At 46.1% G+C, this 19,522-nt stretch overlaps 1 protein-coding gene across 9 annotated transcripts in view; it reads right to left on the minus strand.

Annotated features, from left to right (window-relative positions):
• Positions 1–19,522, minus strand: part of BUB3 (BUB3 mitotic checkpoint protein) — a 105,624-nt gene that overhangs the window by 53,647 nt on the left and 32,455 nt on the right. For 8 of the 9 annotated variants that reach the window (XR_012510084.1, XR_012510085.1, XR_012510083.1 and 5 more), the window contains exon 8: positions 1,683–3,048. The gene's annotated coding sequence lies outside the window, so the exon portion shown is untranslated. The remainder of the gene's footprint in view (positions 1–1,682; positions 3,049–19,522) is intronic. The other variant, XR_012510086.1, reaches the window with a different exon arrangement.

Here is a 19,522-nt window from a genome sequence, read left to right on the forward strand (position 1 = left end):
CCAGCTTGGCTTCCCAGCATCCTCCCCATCTTTGCCCACTCTGCCCGCATAAGCACCCTCTCACCCCATTCTGGTATGCTCAGAATTAGTGTTGTTTGTGCTCTGCAAACACGAACTAGCCGACCTGTCCAGAGGTAGCACTATGTTCAGACTGAGGGGTTCCACAGTCGGGGCGCCATCTGGAGTAGTATTGTTATTAGCCTCCAGGCAATTAACCCTTGATATGCTTAATTGACTGCGTAAAGGAAAGTAAATGGGAACCAGCATAAACATGAAGACCCAGAGGGGACAGGATACCATAAAATGCTACCTTCTCTGGAAATTCCAAGTCCCTAAATGTCCAGCAGATCTATGAAAACCTTTCCTTTCCCCTCACCTGAAGCTAACCTTAGGAAAACTTTAAAGTGCTTTAAACATAATACAAATGGGTGTTTTACTTTGATCACGGGACACACAAAGAGGGCCTTTCCCTCCGCAGGTCAGGGGACTGGCAGCCCCGACAGCTCTTGTCAAGATGTCAGGTCAGGAAGCCTTGGTGTATGAGCCAAGGGGCATGAAAGGCTGAGTCCCTCCTTGTGGTGTGAGGTCTCCATGGCCTTGGACAGCTTCCTGAAGGACCTGCCCAGCCTCCCCCATTTCCTGGTCTTTTTCTCCAATGCCTCGGGACAAAGGCTATCACTGGAGATATACACTGAGGCTCAGGAAGGAGTCCCTGGGCTTCCCATTCACATCAGCCAGGCAGGGTTCGCATCTCTCCCCCTTCCCCCCCACCTGCTCAGTGCAGCCATGCTCACCGCCCCCAGGAGAAGCCGGATAGGAGCACCATCTCTGGTCCACCGTCCAGTCCATCCCGCCTCCCCCAGAGGAAGCCAAACAACCACAAAGACCATTGGAGATAAACATTGCACAAATTATAACATCAAGTGTCAGCAAAGGAGGAGGGTGGGGTTGAGCCCTCTCATATGCATGGATGGTTGACATTACCTGCTAGGTGGCAGGTGGAATGTTCCAGAACTGGAGGCTGAAAGAACTGGGTCAGATCCTGGCTCCACCACTTACCAGCCGTGTGACCTCATGTGAACGACCCAACCCTCCAACCCTCATTTTTCTTATCAACAAAATGGGGAGTGGTGACAGAATCACTTTGTCTTACTATTGGGAGGCTCAGCAGAGGGCCTGACCCAGTAAAGCCTCCAATGGTAGCTGAATGTCTTCTTACTTCCGGAGAATAGTTAGTGACGTCCATCCCTCTGACCTAGTTGCCCCTCCCTTCTAGGACTGTTTTCCAAGGAAATGATCAGACATGTCACATAAAGACTCATGCACAAGTACACTCATCCAAGCATTATTTAAAGCAAGAATAAATGGAAGTGAACTAAACACCCAGAAAGCATGACTGGCTAAACCATTATGGCACAACCATGTGTCAGGACACTGTGCAGCACGGTGTCCCCAGAACACCACCCCGGTCAGCGTGATCAGCAAAGGAAAGAGCCAGCTCGTACTGAACGTACTGTGGGATGTCTCCAGACGTACAGCCAAGGCAATATTCCAATGTCCAAAAAGTTAGATGTCTGCTCATTGTGATTATTAATAATAAAAGTCAGTATTAATAACAATAAGCTTTATTGGTAATAACCACAATTTCTTTAAAAGAGAAAAACAGAAATTTGTTTTCTCACCGTTCTGGAGGCTAGAAGTCCATGACCAAGGTGTCCGCGGGTTTGGTTTCTTCTGAGGCCTCTGTCCTCGGCTTGCAGATGACACCTTCTCACTGTGTCTTCACATGGCCTCCCCTCTAAACAGGTGTTCCCCTGGATGCCACTGTCACCACCATTTCTACATTTGCTAGTTAACTCTGTGCTAGAGATGAGGAAGCTCTACATGCAACCTCATTTTACCCTCACAAGAGATGGGCACCATCATTTCTTCTCATGTTTCAGAGTGGGGAGGTGGACACTCAGTGGTAGAGTACCTACTTAGCATGCATAAGGTCCTGGGTTCAATCCCCAGTACCTCCTTTAAAAACAAACCTAATTACCTCTTCCGCCAAAAGAAAAAAAAAGAAAATTTTAAAAATAATAACTTTTAAAAAGTTTTTTAAAAAAGGACATCATTGGGGAATTGTAGTCACTTAAATATGAACCTTCAGTTGATCATAGCCCACATGGATCAATGTTCTGTTTCCCCACGTTGACAATCTCACTGTGATTGTATAAAAGAACGAATGTCCTTGTTCTCAGGGCGCATACACTGAAGTATTTATGGGTAAAAGAGGAGTTACAGAAATAAAGCAAATGTGGCAGAGGGTACCAACAGGTGAATCCAGGTGACTGGTACATGGGAGTTCTTTCTATAAGTTTGACATTATTTCAGAATAAAAAGGTTTTTTTAATTATGTACATGTACATTAGTAAATGGAGAGAATAGACAGTTTTAGGACAGGCTTTGAGCTGTGGCATCCTGCAGCCAGTCCAAAAAACAAATTGCCTTGCTTGGATTTCCTCAAGGTCTGTAAATGCAGGCCCCGCTCTTTGCACTCCCCTGCGTTGGGAAGAGGGCCCCATCCTCAGAGCTGCGGCTCAATGGCCTGGAGCTACCACGGCTGGCCGGCCGAAGGAGGAGCAGCTAAGTGCAGGGGAGGCCTGTGAAGCCCCCGAGACCGGAAGAGAAGCAGCCCCACCTCCGCCATGGCAATTTGATCAAAATGTTCCCGGGGACACCCTGTCTCACCTCTTCCCACCATAGCGTGATGGCCCTATTTTGTTCCACCCAACTCATCAATTTTGCTCATTTCTTTTCCTGTTGAACTCTTTGGTCCACAGTGGAGATCATTTGCAAATAAATCCCAGGGTTTCGAGAGGGTTTCTGAAGCAATCAGCCAGGCAGGAGTATAGTCTCCAGCGTCAAATCAGCCTCTGACCAGCCTTTATTATCGTTTTTTAATATCATTCATTTTTACCTTCTGTTAAAGTTGTTTCTGTTCATCTCACTTTGGCATTGCCCAGACAAATCTTCTTAAATTACCAGAGGCCTGAGGCACCCTGCCTGGTGAAGGAAAGAGAAAAAAACAAAAAATAAAAAACAAAAAAAAGACAGACAGACTGTCTGCGGGAAAACTATTTAATTTGAGCTGGATGCCCCTCTGAAAAATGATGTCCACATCAGATAAGGAGATGGCCGGTTTAAATTGTTCTATCAGAACCGAGTTGCCTGTTTTTGAAGCTCATTCCAGACAATTGGAAACTGTTCTCTTCTGCTTTTTTTCTAAGGCAATTGCCCAACTTGAAAGCCGTTTGTGATTGAAGTCGAGGACACAATAATTTATACAGTAAAAGCCTCTATCTAGATCAAATTGTATATTTTCCAGGCAACTATGCTGGGTAAATATTCGCTCTGTTTTATCTTGAATGCAGTATCTTTATGCATTCTGTCAAGCTAACGCTCCCTGGGGAATATTTTACATGCTGATACACAGGCAACCTGCTACTTATTACATTTAACGTGTTTTGTCTTTTCAAAATGAGAATATTAAGTGTTATATCCTCCTTCTGTAGAAACAGCTTCCCCTGTGAATGTGCATTTGTGGCCCTAATGGGTCCCTTCCTGTTCTAATTAATATGACACCATAGTATTGTCATCAACCAATATTTATGGAGCTGCCCACTAAGGCTCGGGTCTGTGCTGGGGGCTTTAATTAAAAGGTCCTATCTTATTCGAGGGATCTATGCAACAGAGATGCACAGCTGTGCAAGGGCAGCTGTCCAAGGAACTGGCTGCAGCATCGTTTGCTATGGCAAAACAATGGAATTGGCTAAATAGATTATTATATAGCCATTAAAGAACTAGACCAACGTACAGTAACTGAAATGTTGTCATAGAATCATCTATTGGGAGGGAATAGAAAAAAGTGAACTGAAAAACATTACTGATGGAATGATTCCATTTTCAAAGGGAAAAGAATCTCAGCATATGTGGGGGGAGGTGAAGCTTATATTTACATTTTTAAAGTCTAGCATAATATACACCAAACTGTTAACAATAGTAACCTTATGGGACTAAAGCAGAAGGCAAGAAGACACTCATACTTTATTTCAGAAGCTTGTGTATTATTTGAATTTTCTACAAAGAATATGTTACTTTTGTTTAAAAAAAGAAAGAAAAGAAAAATTAAAGAATTTTAAAAGACAGTGTTCATTCAGTAATCATGTATTGCACACTTGCTACATGCTAGGCACTGTGCTGTCTTTATAACCATATGAACAAGCAGCAGAGAGGTCAAAAGAATTAAATAGATCAGTAGAAAATGTAGTCTTCACAAACAAACAAAAACTCTTTAAATTAGCCTTTTTGCTTTAAGATAATTTCTATCAATGTTAGTTAACAGAAGTCTAAGACTTGAGATACAGTGGCGTTTCTCTAAAACAGGACACACTCTGGGGCTCCCTGAACATTCTGGATGGGGCAACTGCCAACACCTGCTGATTAACTAAAGCAGTGAAACAATGACACCTCCATGTGCCTAGGGGGCACTGTTATTTCTAATTCTTCAATGGAGACAAACCACAAAGACATCTCCAGGACTTCATGAGAGCTTCAGAGTAGCAAAGGATCTTAACAATGGGCAAGTAAGTGGAAGAGAATCCTGGAGAAATAATAATAACAGTGCAATTCTCTTAAAGGACTTAAGACTTGAAGCTCTCTTTTGCATACCAGATACAGAATCCAGGACCCACTATGTTCTAAAAATACTGTTCTATCGAGGCCATAAAAGTCACCCAATTTCTGGGAATCGACAGCAGCTATGTGGGATAGACGGGGAAAAAAGGCAAAAAGACTGATCCCAACCTTGAGCATGCCCTGCAATACCATGAACAAGTATCTAACTGGATGTAGGCCAGCAAGCCGGATGGAGACTGAGAGAACCACTGAGAGAGACCCAAAAGCATGTGAAATCACCAACCCGTCCATCCAAAAATAACAGTGGAAACACAAGACCCTCTCAGATTTGCATGCTTTTGGTTTTTGTTTCCGTTTTTGGAAAGGGGAAATTAAAGACACTCATGCTTGATGTCTATAAAATAATGAGAAGTAAAAAGTGAATACGGTGGAATCTAATTATATGCAAATTTAACTGAGGAGCCTACTTTAGAACCTGACCCTCAGGGAGGATTTGATTCTCTAGGGCATCCTGAGACCAGTGCTTTACTACGTATAGAGGTGCTGATTAGAGAGGGTGATGTTGAGTTAAAATTAGGTTAAATCCTGCAGACTATCAAAAGCCCTTAGAATACCCAATTCCCATTCACCACCAGGAATTTCAGTTTATTTGAAATGCAGAATTAGGAGAAATGCAGGGACAAATTATAAAACAAGACAGAAAATATTAACCACAAATGAAAGTACTGATATAATTGACTACATTAAAATTAAAAACTTCTGTTATCTGAATACCCAAACAACTATACATTTCCATTTCACTCTTTCCTTTGGTCCACTCAGTGTTCTCAGTCTTTTATGAGTATAAGAATTACTGTACAGGATTATTGTCAAGGATACTTCTTGGGGGCGGGGGGGGGTAGTGGGAGGAGAAATGCACTGTCTAGGATACAGCCTTCACCCAGTCTTGGAAACCAGTATATACCCCACCCCTACCCCGACTACAAAAGATAAGGGAATGAGAGCTTCCCTCTCCCCACCCCTCAGGCAGTCTGCTCAGCCAATCAGATGCCTCTACTGAGGACTTTGAACATAGAACAAATGAGGAAATACAAAAGAAAGTTAGAATGCAAATGCAGTAGTAGCAGTGGTGGTATCTAGCAGAAACAGCAATGTCCTGGCCAGACCATTACGATTAAAACATAGTTACTGTATAACCCAACTCATTAGGCTGGTTTAACTTTGACATGAAAACTTGCTAGAGGCAGCACAATGAAGCAAAAATACATCTTAATCACTTTCATTCATATAGGTGTAAAAATCCTAAAAGAATATTAACACCCTGAGTCCAGCAATATAGGAAGAGAATATTATACTATAACCAAGTTGAGTTTATACCAGGAATCCAAGGTTGGTTTAACATTAGAAAATCAGTGAAATAGACCAATGGAACAGAACATAAAACCAATAAACAAATTTGTACATATATGGACATGCGGTTTATGGTAAACGTAGCACTGTAAAGCAATGAAAGGGGTAGTGAATATAGCTGCAACAATTTGGTATCCACGTGGAAAAAATGCATCTGGACCTCTACCTCACACCACGCTCAAAAATCAACTCTAGGCAGATTACAGACCTGAATGTAAAAGAGAAAATCACAGAGACTATCTCTGTGGGACAAATTATAAAATAAGACAGAAAATATTGATCATAAAGGAAAGTACTGATATAATTGACTACATTAAAATTAAAAACTTATGTTTATCAAAATATACTATTAAGAGAGGAAAAAGGTGAAGCCACAGAACAGAGCAAAAAAAAGTGTGCAACCCTCAAAACCAACAAAGGACTCAGCCCCAGGACATAACAAAGTAGTCTCAGAAATCAGTTTGATGAATTCAGACAATCCAGTACCTGTTAAAGGGCAAAGAACTTGAAGAGACGCTTTACGTAGAGGAAATCCAAATGCCAATAAACATATCAGAAGGTAATCAACCTCTTTTGTAATCAAGAAATTCAAATTAAGGCCACACTGAGCTACCCTACACACCTACAACATGGGTCCAGGCTGCCAAAAATGTCCTTCTGTTTTATCAAAAGGGAGGGGGCTTAGGTTCCAGGCAGGGGCTACCCTCACCCCTCCCTGCCAGTTCTGACAGTGACTGTCTCCACATGACCTACCAGAGCATGACATTAGAGATGAGAAATTCACTCTTACTATAAAAGGCCCTCCACGCCAGTTTTCATAGGCATTCTATTAAAGCTGATGTCCTATCCTATGTCTCAGTCTCAGCATTGGAAACACCATTCGTAAAGTCTCTCTCTTTTTTTTCTAATTCTTCTTCGAATCAACTCCCTCCCACCACTCTGGCCCCTCAAACCTCTATTTCTCTCCTAGTGTTGGGCTTTGTTCAGGCTACTTAAAACTGCATCTTTCAGATCTTGATTGTAAAGGCCATTTGCTTCAAGTACTATGCCACTTTGTGGTTTGGCCCAACGTGCATAGCATCTTAAGTCACATTTTCCATCAGAGTCTCCACCCATCAGAGCCATGGACTTGCTCCAGGGACCAAGATAGACACGTGACCTCAGGGGAACAGGATGCAGACTGGCCTCCCCTCCTCATACCAACGGCTTTCTTTTTCTTCCTTTTCTGGGCACTTGAGTTTCAGATAAAGTGCCCATCTCCCACGGCCAAGAGGAGGTCAAATTAAGAATGGTGCTCTCTTTAGTAACTATGAAAGGTTCTCATTTTCTCATCGAGTAAAGTTCCCTAATGGCTGGTGTATGAGCCCAATTTCTAACCGGTCCTGAATTGGACCATTTCCCTCTTGGTGACTCAGGCTCCCTGTGGGCAGATTGCCACGGGCACCGCAGGTGCGGGGAGGAACCAGCGGGAATCATCATTTCTCCCTTGCAGGCTTCTTGCCTTTGGTGTTTTAATTCATTCCGAAGTCCTAAACCTTACAAGGGAACTGAGGAATCACAGGGTCCTTAAACCGTCCCCATCTGAATCCGATGCAGCAGCCCATACTTATTGAGAGAAAACCAGTTCCTCCTCTCCCAGCCAGCCTAGAGAAGACAGAGGGTCAAATCGGATGGGAGGGAGAGGAGCTCTGCTACATAAATGACCTAAAAAAATCACCATCCATGAGGCTCTTAAATCAGAGCCTCTCTATTTATGGCTTTTAAAAGGCCCTGGAAATTTACCCCACCCAAGAAATAGCCTTTGTACTGAGATGGATTCTGTGTCTGGACCAAGAAGTCCCCAGAGTGAGGTTTCTGGACACCCCACCCTGGCCCAGGCATGACATGCCCAGCTGTGCTGTCTCCTGTCTGGTCCGAAGCCATGGGACACGTGACCTAAGAGCCTTCGTTCTGCATGCAGCAGCTCAAGGTAACCAAGAAGCATCAGAACACATAAGAAACCTTAATAGAACTTGAATTTAGGGTATTAAGACAGCTGTATGTGACCTCACACTCATAGCTCTTAAATCCAAGTCTACGGACTCTCTTGTCTACAGACAGTGCTGTCACCACCAGTGGCATCTCCTGACAATGCCTTGGGGCGCTGCTGGGTCAACGTCACCTTTCACTCTCTCACCCAAAACCCGCTGTGCACAGCAGTAGATAAAGCAGATGCCCTGGGGCACTCTTGTCTAGAGCTGTTGACACTCCTGCTCTGGCCTCAGTCAAGGAAAGGCTCAGCCTGTCCTTGCATTCCACAGGGTTCTCTACCACTGCTAAAAAAGGGAATTGCATCCCTAAAGTGGTCCCTCTCTCTCCACAGCCAGCCCCAAAGCCTTCAGGATCCTGGAGAAATCTGAAGTTGACAGACTGACATTAGGGAACCGCATTGGGCTCAATTCACCTGTGTGTTGCTTTGAACTGGAAACAACAGGCGTCATGTTTTGAAGAACTTATGTGCAGCAAGCACTTGCTGTGTGCTTCACTTAAGTGATTTTATCCTCTCCTCGTGTGAAAAATGAAAAACCCAAGGCTCAGAGGAGTTAAGTGACTTGCCCGAGGTCACACAGCTGTCTGATACCTGACTCCATGACTGCTCTGGTCCCTTGATGCTGAGTTGCCTTTCATTGGGCATGCACTTTGCTATGTCCTTCCATACTGAGAGTCAGAATTCTCTAAGGTCATCCACTCTCCCCATCAGGACCCCCTTGTGGCCATAACATAAGTCTGAACCTCACCCAGAGACAGAGAAGCCATCTAAATTTCTCTAGGGAGACAGAAGGTAAGGGGGCAGGGCACAACCTTTCATTGAGGATGCAACATAAACTGGTTAGAACCAACGAGGCCTAAGATGGTGAATAATTCAACTTCCAACAGACCTTGGGCCCCATTGTATGTTCATTGTAGTATGTTAACATGCTAAATGACACCCCCACAGGCGCCATGACAGTTCCCAAGGCTGACCATAAAAGACCAAAAAGTGGGCAGGGCCCAATTCCTAGAAATCCCCGCCTCTTCCCCAAAATAGTTGGAATAATTCTCCTTCTTGTTAGCATATGAAATTACCCAATCCAGAACCCTCCTACACTGTTGGTGGGAATGCAGTTTGGTGCAGCCACTGTGGAAAACAGTATGGAGATTCCCCAAAAACTAGGAATAGACTTACCGTATGACCCAGGAATCCCAATCCTGGGTTTATATCCAGAAGGAACCCTACTTCAGGATGACACGTGCACCCCAATGTTCATAGCAGCACTATTTACAATAGCCAAGACATGGAAACAGCCTAAATGTCCATCAACAGATGACTGGATAAAGAAGATGTGGTATATTTATACAATGGAATACTATTCAGCCATAAAAACCGACAACATAATGCCATTTGCAGCAACATGAATGCTCCTGGAGAATGTCATTCTAAGTGAAGTAAGCCAGAAAGAGAAAGAAAAATACCATATGAGATCACTCATATGTGGAATCTAAAAAACAAAAACAAAAACAAAAACAAACAAAGCATAAATACAAAACAGAAATAGACTCATAGACATAGAATACAAACTGTGGTTGCCCAGGGGGCGGAGGGTGGGAAGAGATAGACAGGATTTCAAAATTGTAGACTAGATAAACAAGATTATACTGTATAGCACAGGGAAATATACACAAGATCTTATGGTAGCTCACAGAGAAAAAAATGTGACAATGAATATATATATGTTCATGTATAACTGAAAAATTGTGCTCTACACTGGAATTTGACACAACATTGTAAAATGATTATAAATCAATAAAAAATGTTAAAAAGAAAAAAAAAGAAATTACCCAATCCATAAAAACTAACCACTCCTGCACTGCTCTCCGTTCTGACACATTCTGTATTCTGTCTGTGGAATGTGTACCTCTCTAAACAAACTTGTTTTCACTTTACTATGGCTGGTTCTTGAATTCTCTCCTTCTTGAAGCCAAGGACCTTCAGTTGGAAGGGGTGCATCCCAGGGTAAGACCTGGAACATGACCATCCTCTCACATCCCATTTTCCTGCAACACTAGCACAACCCAGATCAGTAGCCTCTGACCTGACTCTGATCCAGTTAGCAACCTTCTTTGGACCCCTATCTCCCACACCAAGCAATGTCCGTGCCTCTCAGCCTGGCACTCCAAATTCCCTACAACTTCCTCCTGGCACAGACCTGAATCAGCCTCCGCTTGCCATGCTCTTTCTCACCTCCATGCCTGGGCTTGTGCTACCACTTCCACCAGGCTCTGACTCTTCCCCCTTCTAATACGCAAATGACCTCTCCTCCAGGAAGCCTTCTCTGATTCTATCCCCAGCCTCTTGCCTCCACACCCTACTGAAGTCCTTATCTTTTGTCCAGCAGCAATCTGGTTGTGTGTGTCCCACCTAGCAGCGTCCAGAGTATGGGGACTGCATCTGGTCACAACTTTGTCCCCGGTGCAGCCCTTAGCTGATGTAGGGGGCTCCAAACCTGCCCTGGGATTGCCTGGCTTCCTAGCTTGGAGAAGGCACTGGCCCAAAAAAGGCCGCAGGTGTCAGCCCTGCTGAGGCCCCAAGTTTCCACCCCTGGCACTGCAGACAAAGACCATGCTCACAAAAGGCAAAGCACAGTCGCCTCTCCCGGAATAAAGAAATGGCACGTGGGCATCACAGACAGCGGCAGTGGCCACTCTGAGCCCAGCTACGCACACCATGCTGGTTGCCATGGCATGTTTTAATTAAGTGTAAGGATTTTGAGTCTTGATAACGGAAAACATGTCTCCCTTTTGTTTGTCTCTGGTCCCTCTGGGAACAGAGATAGGGTGAGTTGCTCAGAGCTGGTTCTCAGGGGAGGGGTGGGGAGGGAGGACCGTGTGGAGGGGCTCTGACCTGACCTGCTCTACTGCCCTGGGACAATTTTCCCCTGTCAGGAGGTGCTTTCTCCAAGCTGTCACCCATGATGGCTAAGGGGGCGGGACTGTGCTGGACAGGCTGATCTGCTCTCACTCCCTGGTAGGTAGCCTCTGCTTCCATCAGGGATCCAGACAAGGCCACGGCGGGACACAGAAGCAGAACAGGAAAATCAGAAAATCCAAAGCTGCTTCTGCCAACAGCCAGCATGTGGCTGGCAGTGCAGGTGCGGGGCTGACCACTTGTCGGCTACTCCTCAGCCTTGTCCCACCACTGCACTTCTTAGGTGCTTCTAGCCTAAGGCCAATATGCATTTATATGAAGAATATGCATAATGAACCCTTCCATCTGCGCAAGGTCACGCCTCATTTGCATCTGAATTGGGCAGAGACTAGTGGACCCACTCTGCAGATGTGGACTCTCTGGTCAGAGAGGTTAGGAACCCTGGGAATTGAGCCACAGTTTGAATCCAGGTTTGTCTGACGCCAAAGATCCTCTCCACCAGCAGCCTATACATTCTTCGGATATGTTCTGTGTTCAGAGCTCTCACTCAGCTTGCACTGAGCCCTTTGGAAGCTCTAGGGAAAAATGGATAAGGACCGCAGTCCAGGGCCCATGGCCTAGGCCAGTGCTATCTGATGAAATAAAATGCCAGCCACGGATGTAATTTTAAATTTTCCAGTAGCCACATTAACAAATGAAAAGAAGTAAGTGAAATTAATTTTAATAAAAAATGTCTTTAGCACACTACCCAAAATATCATTTCAACATTTAATGAGATCATTTACATTCTCTTTTTCATATTAAATCTTAGAAATCTGAAGTGTGTTTTACCCTTATGGCACATCTCATCCTGTCATGTCCCAAGCCTGAGGTCCTGACCACGACCGCACCTCCCAGCCCTCCGCTTCTCCGAGCTCTTTCACACACACGATCTCCCAGCCTGACCACAAGGTAGCTGGGCAGACACAGCTGCTATCTTACAGATGGGGTGGCCAGCCTCCCAGATGGTCCTGGGTGATCCTTCACTCTGGGTGTTCACATCTTTGCGTGGTCTCCTCCATATTAAAGAGGGCTGGCTGCCCTGTGAAGCCAACCGTACATTGCAAAATGGCGGAGAGTGACCTCTGAGGCTAGTCAAGAAAGTCACCGCTTTCACTTTGCTCTCTCTGGGTCGCTCACGCGCAGGGAAGCTGGCCGCCATGTTATGAGGACACTCAAGCAGCCCTGTGGAGAGGTCCACGTGGTGAGGAGCTGAGGCCTCTTGCCCACGGCTGGCACTAACCTGCCAGGTAGGCACATGAGCTACCCTGGAGGTGAATTCTCCAGCCCTAGTCGAGCTTTGAGATGCCTGGAGCCTTGTCCACCAACAGCTTGACTGCAGCCTTTGAGAGACTCTGAGCCAGAACCATCCAAATAAGCCACTCCTGGATTCCTGACCCACGGGCTATTTGAAATCATATTTTTTTGTTTGAAGCCCCTAATGTTTGGCCAGCAATAGATAGTTAATACACCAGGACAGACTGGGACATCTACCCAGGCTGACTCACCTCAGAAGTCACAAGCCTGAGCAAACCCAGCTCAGCACTGGAGAATCCCAGCTCTGATCTGGGCCCCAGGGACCCCAGCTGAGCAGCCCTCCCACAGCATACAAGCTCTCCCCTGCTCCTCTGTCGCTAGCTGGCACTCCTTTTCCACACACTTAGCACCAAATTGCTTCGTGACACATTCATTCTCTCTATCGCCCTCAAGGAATTATGATTTGGCCCATCTCAAATCACAGGTCAGGTGAGGCAGAGTGGCAGAGGCTGCAGCCGAGCAGGCAGGAAGGGTGCATCTCACTGCCCAGGCCTCCAAGTTATAGAAGAGTAACCCTTCACCCCGGCAAACTCATGCTCTGTCTCGCCAATCTCTCTCCTGCTGATGTCTTTTCCCAGATTGCTGCCGGAAAAGCCAAGGCTCCCTCTTAAACTCACTCACCTGGCCCACCTCCAGTTCTGATGCAGCAAGTGTAAGAAATAGCCCCATTAGAGCACATCACGGAAATTCCAGGCAGAAGGGGCACATGTGCGTGACATGGGAAGGCTCCCAGCCCCTACGCCCACCCTCAAGTCTCCTCTGCTTTGAGGGACCCTCAGTCTTCAATCGTACAGGCTGGGTATTAACTTCCCAGTCCCTTTCCTTCACTGTCTGCCCAAAGGACCAGGCTGGGTGCATAGGGGTGGTTTGAAGCGACCTTCCCCTGGGATTTCTCAGTACTGTGCAGGGACTTCCTCATTCCTCCCCTCAGCACCTTCAACTTGCACTGCCCGACCTACGCAGCCCCCAAATTTAGAGGGACTGGGAGAGATGGTACTCTGGAAACAGACACCCTTCAGAAATGCTCTCACCTCACGGAGTATGGACTCAGATGTCACAGCCTGGCTGGCCAGATGGCACTGTCACTAAGGTGTCCATTTTTCCAGCAGGCATTTCTTGAGGGCCCAGGAAACCAGTTCAGGTGCTCAGCCAGCTGCAGGGGTACAGAAACGAGAGGCTCTGGTGGGTCCTCCAGCTGGTCTGTCTGCCCAGGTGCAACATGACAGGGTTGTGCACGTGACGTGCACACATGCCGGTAATTACGTGGGGGCATTTCTTGACTGTCAGTCTAGTTAAGGAGTCAGCTGTCTAAGATTTTACTCAGCTGGTATGTTCTTCATTTTTTGCCATTTTTAATGGTTTTGCTCTGAGTCTCTTCCCGACACTGAAGCTAGAGTGAACTTTTCAGAGCCCAAGTTTGACCTGTAGCCTTCTGGTGAAAACCCTCAGAAAGCTTCCCACTGCTCTTAGGATGAAGACAAAAGCCTATAACATGGCCCTAAACTCCCTCCCCCGCCGTATATCAAACCATCCTCACTCTGCTCTCAGCTCCGGTGCCACAGTTCCTTGGACCTGCCCCAGGGCCTTTGCCCAGGCTTCCCTCTCCCTCTGTCCTCCTTTCTACCCTTTCATCACTTTCCCAGGGAAGCTGCCCAACAGGCTTTTCCAGGCCCTCCTTACATCCTGTGTTTGTCATTTGGTGGCACTTGCATCCTCAGCACAGTTACAACTACACTTCTCATGTGTGCGTTTATTCACTTGCTCTGCCTCCTCTGTAGCCCAAAAGCTCCATGAGGGCTGGTGCTGTAACTCATTTTTTCACTCATCGTAGTGTCCAAAGCACCCAGATCAGTCTCTGGCTCATCATAGCTGCCCGATAAGCATTTGTTAAACAAGTGAATGAATTACGAACTCCAGACCCTAGCGTCTGAAAATAAATTTCCTCAAACCCCGTCCCCAGGCATTTCTCTATCTACTGGATCCTCTCTCTCAACCTCAGTCTCCCCATCTTTTAGGGGAGTTATCAGTTCCTTCCTGGCTGGCTGATTTTGAGACACATAAGCTAGCAGAGGCCCTGCAGTGTGGTGTTTAAACACGTGGGCTTTGGTCTCTGACGGCCCGAGTGTGAATCTCTGTTCAGCCACTACTGGCCGCACAGTGGTAATTCTGCTGGAACTGCTTAAAATTACATGTGGCTCCTTCAATATTTGCACCTGAACATGTAAGATATTCTAAGTTCTCCTTATTTTTTAATGTACCTCCTAACATCTTCATAACTTTGTGATACAGTGATTTTTGTACCCCACATAACAATAACATCTAACACAGGTTTTTTCCTTTACGGAGAGGGTCTTCACAAGTATTCCCCCTGTGAAGACTATTATCCCCACTTCTTAGATGAGGAAACTGAGGCTCAGAGAGGTAAATTGATTTGCCCAAGGCCACACAACTGGGAAATGTCATAGCCATAACCCAAGTCACGCTGCAAGGGGGAGCTGGTAATCCCCACCACAGATTGGTCAGTGAGGGGTTTGTCAAGTGCGTGGCCCTAAGTCACACCCTCAGTAAGTAGTCAACAAAAGGCACCCCACTCCTTGCCCAAGGAAGAGCCCAGGAAGGTGAGATCGTAGTTCTGTGCCCACCCCCCTCCCCTGGCACTGAGTCTGGAGTGTTCAAGAAGTCCTGGTCATTGATGTGCACTCTGTCTCTCTCCGTTTACCATCTCTTAGGACCCAGCCCCCGTCCCTGTCAGTCCTGTGCTGCAGTCAGGCATGCCACGGGCCAGCTCAGCAGCAGGCACTGCCCTGCAGACGGACCCCTGCAGCACCGAGAGGCTCCTGTGGGCCTCAGCCCTCCACCGAGGGCAGGCGGCCAGCCACGTTGGTGAAGATGAGCCCCCTCGCTGCGCCTTGGTCGCTGCAGGGACAGGTCGGGGTCTTTTGCAGATCCAGGAGTTCTTAGCCCAGAGAACCCAGGACCCTCATCCTCCCTCCAGGCCATTTGCCTCCTGTTGCAGAGAGAGGGCCCAGGGGGCCGAGGTGCAGAACACCATTTCCAAAGAACAGCCCCAATTGGAACCCACTGGGGTCACACTTGAAGGGCAGAGGGAGGTGTGTGATGGCTCGTAGATGGCTAAACAATCAGTTACAATCCAAAGCGCATAGCTCCTCAGCATAGAGTGCTTGGTATATTCATCCTGCTCCTCAGTGGGCCAGGCCACCACCTGACACCCCCACCCAGATCTCTGCCCTGAAAAAAATGGTTCATTACTTGTGGCAGTGGGTCACATGAAGACAAATTTTCACTCCGTATTCTTTAGTCAGAATTAACCGAGAACAGCATCAGAAGGCCACCATTTTACCCACATTATGTCCTCCATTTCCCTAATGCTCTTGTCCCTGGAAAAGCAGAAAGGAACGTGAGCACACGGCAGCTCCAGCCACAGAGATTACCCCATCCATTTACTAAAGAGCAGGACTGTCCTCAGCATCACCGAGCAAAGGCAAATGACCGTGTCTCTCCCAGCCCTCTCCTTTCCCTCATTGGTTCTCCCCAGCTTAGAATGGACTGCTTTCAGCTGAGATGCCTATATATTTATGGGAAGAACGATATTATTCACCTAGTTGTTAAAAGCGCTACCTAAAACAACAAGTGTTGGCAAGGATGTAGAGAAACTGAGCCCTCATACATTGCAGGTGGGACTGTAAAATGCTGTAGCTGTGTGGAAAACAGTTTGGCAGTTCTTCAAAAAGTTAAACATAGAATTATCATATGACCCAGCGATTCCATTCCTATATATATAGGATATAGGAATATATCCAAAAGAATTAAAAGCAGGTACTTGAACATCATAGCAGCACTTACTCACAACAGCAAAAATGTGGACACAACCCAAATAACCCCATTTGTTCATTAACTGATGAATGGACAAACCAAATGTGGTCTATCCATACAATGGAATATTATCTCAGCCTTAAGAAGGAATGAAATTCAGACACATGCTACAGCATGGATGAAACTTGAAAGGACAAATGTTGTGGGACTCCACTTACATGAGGTACCCAGAAGAGGCAAATTCATAGAGACAGAAAGGAGAATGGTGGTTGCCAGGAGCCGAGGGAAGGGAGAATGGGGAGTTAGTGTTTAATGAGTACGGAGCTTCAGTTTCAGATGATGAAACAGAAACAGATAGCAGTGGTGGTTATATAACATCGTAGATCTGCTTAATGCCACCGAATTGCACACTTAAAAATGGTTTCAATGGTAAAGAAGAAAAAAGTACCTTCTATAAAGTTCTATAAAGTAGTTTCTATAGAAGTTCTTTTCCTTTCAAGGTTCAGTTTCATTGTTTATTCAGCAGATGTTCCTCAGACCTGCCCCAGGGCAGGCCCTGCACTGAGGTAGGCACAGATACGGCGTGAAATGCAGTGTGGAATAAAGTGCTCTGTGTCCACAAGGGGCTCACCTGCATGTGGATTCTGGGTACAGACACTTAGATCACAATCCGAAGATCATAAAGCTGCCCTCTGGGGAGTGGAACTCAGGGAGGAAGGAGCCTGCAGGATGGTAGCCCAGCTCCCACCTGAAATCTCTCCCCAGGTTTTGGGATTTGGAGGAGGCCGAGGTGACAAGCCTCCCCCAGCCTAGTGTGGGGGATGAACAGAGTGGGAAATGGGGGAGGTGGGGCAGGAGGGGGGTGCCGGAGGCTAGGCAGGCCTGGTGACCCCTTTGCCCTCACTCTAACCCTTCATTTACCTGGTCAAAGTGAGCTGAGTTCTGTTAGCCGCACAAATGTGATTAATTAATAATAATCAGAAGATGGAGACAAAAAAAGCTAACTCTTACTGCTGCTCCTACAGGCAGTGCTGAGACTTCCACCTGCACCTTCTTGTCTAATGCCCCCCACAGCCCCAGGGGGTAACCCGAATTATTATCATCTTACAAATGAGAAAACTGAGTTCAGAGAGGAAGATGTGTCTGAGGTCACAGCTAGCAAAATGAATTGTGAGTTGGAAACTTTGTGCAGAAAGCATTTTTCTTTTCTTCTCAGAATGAGTAGGGCACATGCCTGAGGAATGAAGACACGTACACCACAGTGGTGGGTTTCTGAACCCTAAACTTCTCCCATTGATCTGTCTCCAAGGGCCCCAGGGGAGAATGTGGGACAAACTCAGCACCCTGAATAATCTATGGACTTAGGTCTTTGCCTGGTTTTTAATTATCCGATGGCTCTGTCCTGGGACGGGGCTCAGAGGGGCTCAGAAAGAGCCCTGGACTGGACTCAGACACCCTGCTGCCCTCCTTTAGGAAGGAGCTGCACTCTTGCTCACTTGGTGAGGGCTCGAATATGCTGACGTCAGAAGACAACCACTAATACAAACGCCTGGCATTGGGTTGGGCTACAGAATTGACCAGGCGTTCGTGGGCTCGCTCTCATCTAACCCCTCAAGAATTTTGTGGATTAAAACACCTTATCTTCATGTCTCAGATGAAAAGCCAAGGCTCAGAGAGGCAAAACAACTTGCCTCTGACTTCTGGAGAGAGTGCAGAACCAGCTACACAATTTTCAAGGCAAAATGCAAACGCAGGGTCCCCTATTCAAAAATGATTCCAAATTTCAAGATGGTGACAATAGAGTGTGAAACCAAACGCGGGCTCTTCCAAGCGTGGGAACAAGTTGCATGCCCCTGAGGTCAGCCCAGGGAGTTGGGGCCTGAGCCAGGATTTCCGGGGGCGTGTTCCTGCACCTAACAGCTGCCCCTCCTGCCCCCCTAAACACAGCCGCCCTTGGCCCCAGCCTGCAACCTGCTGAGTGGGGAGGGGTCCTCTGAAGTGAGACAGTGACTGAAGGTCTCGACAGAGCTGGGTCACAGACTCCAGCCCTATGTCACTGATATTAGCTCAATTCAATTGTGATTCTCTCTAATTACAATCCTTTTCTAGGAACAAGAGGGCCAAACTGAATTAGGAGGGGGAAACAGCCCATACTTTCATTCAGAAAAAAAAATTGGAATAAAGCAAAATTAGATTTCACTCTGTGGGTCCTGGATTGAGTTGCTGGAGGCCCAGGCTTGAGTCTCACCTCTGCCATTTCACCCTGCGTGCTGGTAAGAGCCAAGGATTATCCTCCCTTAGCCTTGGTTTCCTTATCTGTGAAATGGGAATAAAACAACTATTTCTGGAAATTTTATGAAGATTAATTTAGACAATGAAGTGGTCAGTATTTAATCTATTGGGGGAGGCTCGTAAAAAATCCATTCTCCTATTTAATTTCACAGAGTTTCCTGGTGCCATGAAGCACAGATACAGTATCCCCAGAAGTGCCTGGAAGCCAGGGTAAGAACTGCCAAAATAAAGAATGTAAAGCCATGATGCAATTAAAACATTCGTTGTTATTTTGGGGGATTTCAAACCACTGTAATGTGAATACGTTGAATTAGGAAGGCTTTGTTGAAATATTCAGACTTTTAAAAAAACAAGCCAAAGGACCTATGCATTATTTTATTCTGCTCTAGCATGAATATTTCATAAATTACATGCAATTATTAACAACATCAACACTAGCAAATTAATTACTGTCAATTCATATTAATAAAATTGCATTTTGTAATAAATAAAGTTAGTTTACTGCGCCCAATCAGTCTCAGAGGTATTCACATTTGTCAATTGTCCTCTACTTCGGGCTAAAACAAAAGTAATCAAATAACTAATTATTGTACTAAATGTAGCACTGCTTTCCCGTCAATGAAAACTCACATTATTTATAACCCTTAGGACTGAATATTCAAATCTGTGTTGATTCCTATGCTAAGAGGAACTTTCCAGCCCTCTGCCTTTCTGCCTGCTCCCTCAGCCTCCACCCTCGGCCACCTGAGGAGCAGCATGAGGGCCACCTGAACCTGGTGGAGGTGTCTCAGTGGTCACTGCGGTGAACAGGAACTCAAGCAAAGTCTGCAGAATCTACTGGAAGCGTCCCCAATGCCGATGGCTCCATTTCTTGAATTTAGTGGCACCTAGGCTTCCTCTACCTTTGTTCCTTCTTACAAATAAAATTTCTTTCTCTTTCAATAAAGGCTACAGAGTTGAAACTTGAGATTACAGTACCCATTCCCTCTCCATGTGTCCGTTTCA

The sequence above is a fragment of the Camelus bactrianus genome, chromosome 11, assembly GCF_048773025.1.
Source record: "Camelus bactrianus isolate YW-2024 breed Bactrian camel chromosome 11, ASM4877302v1, whole genome shotgun sequence".
NCBI classification, from domain to species: Eukaryota; Metazoa; Chordata; class Mammalia; order Artiodactyla; family Camelidae; genus Camelus; species Camelus bactrianus.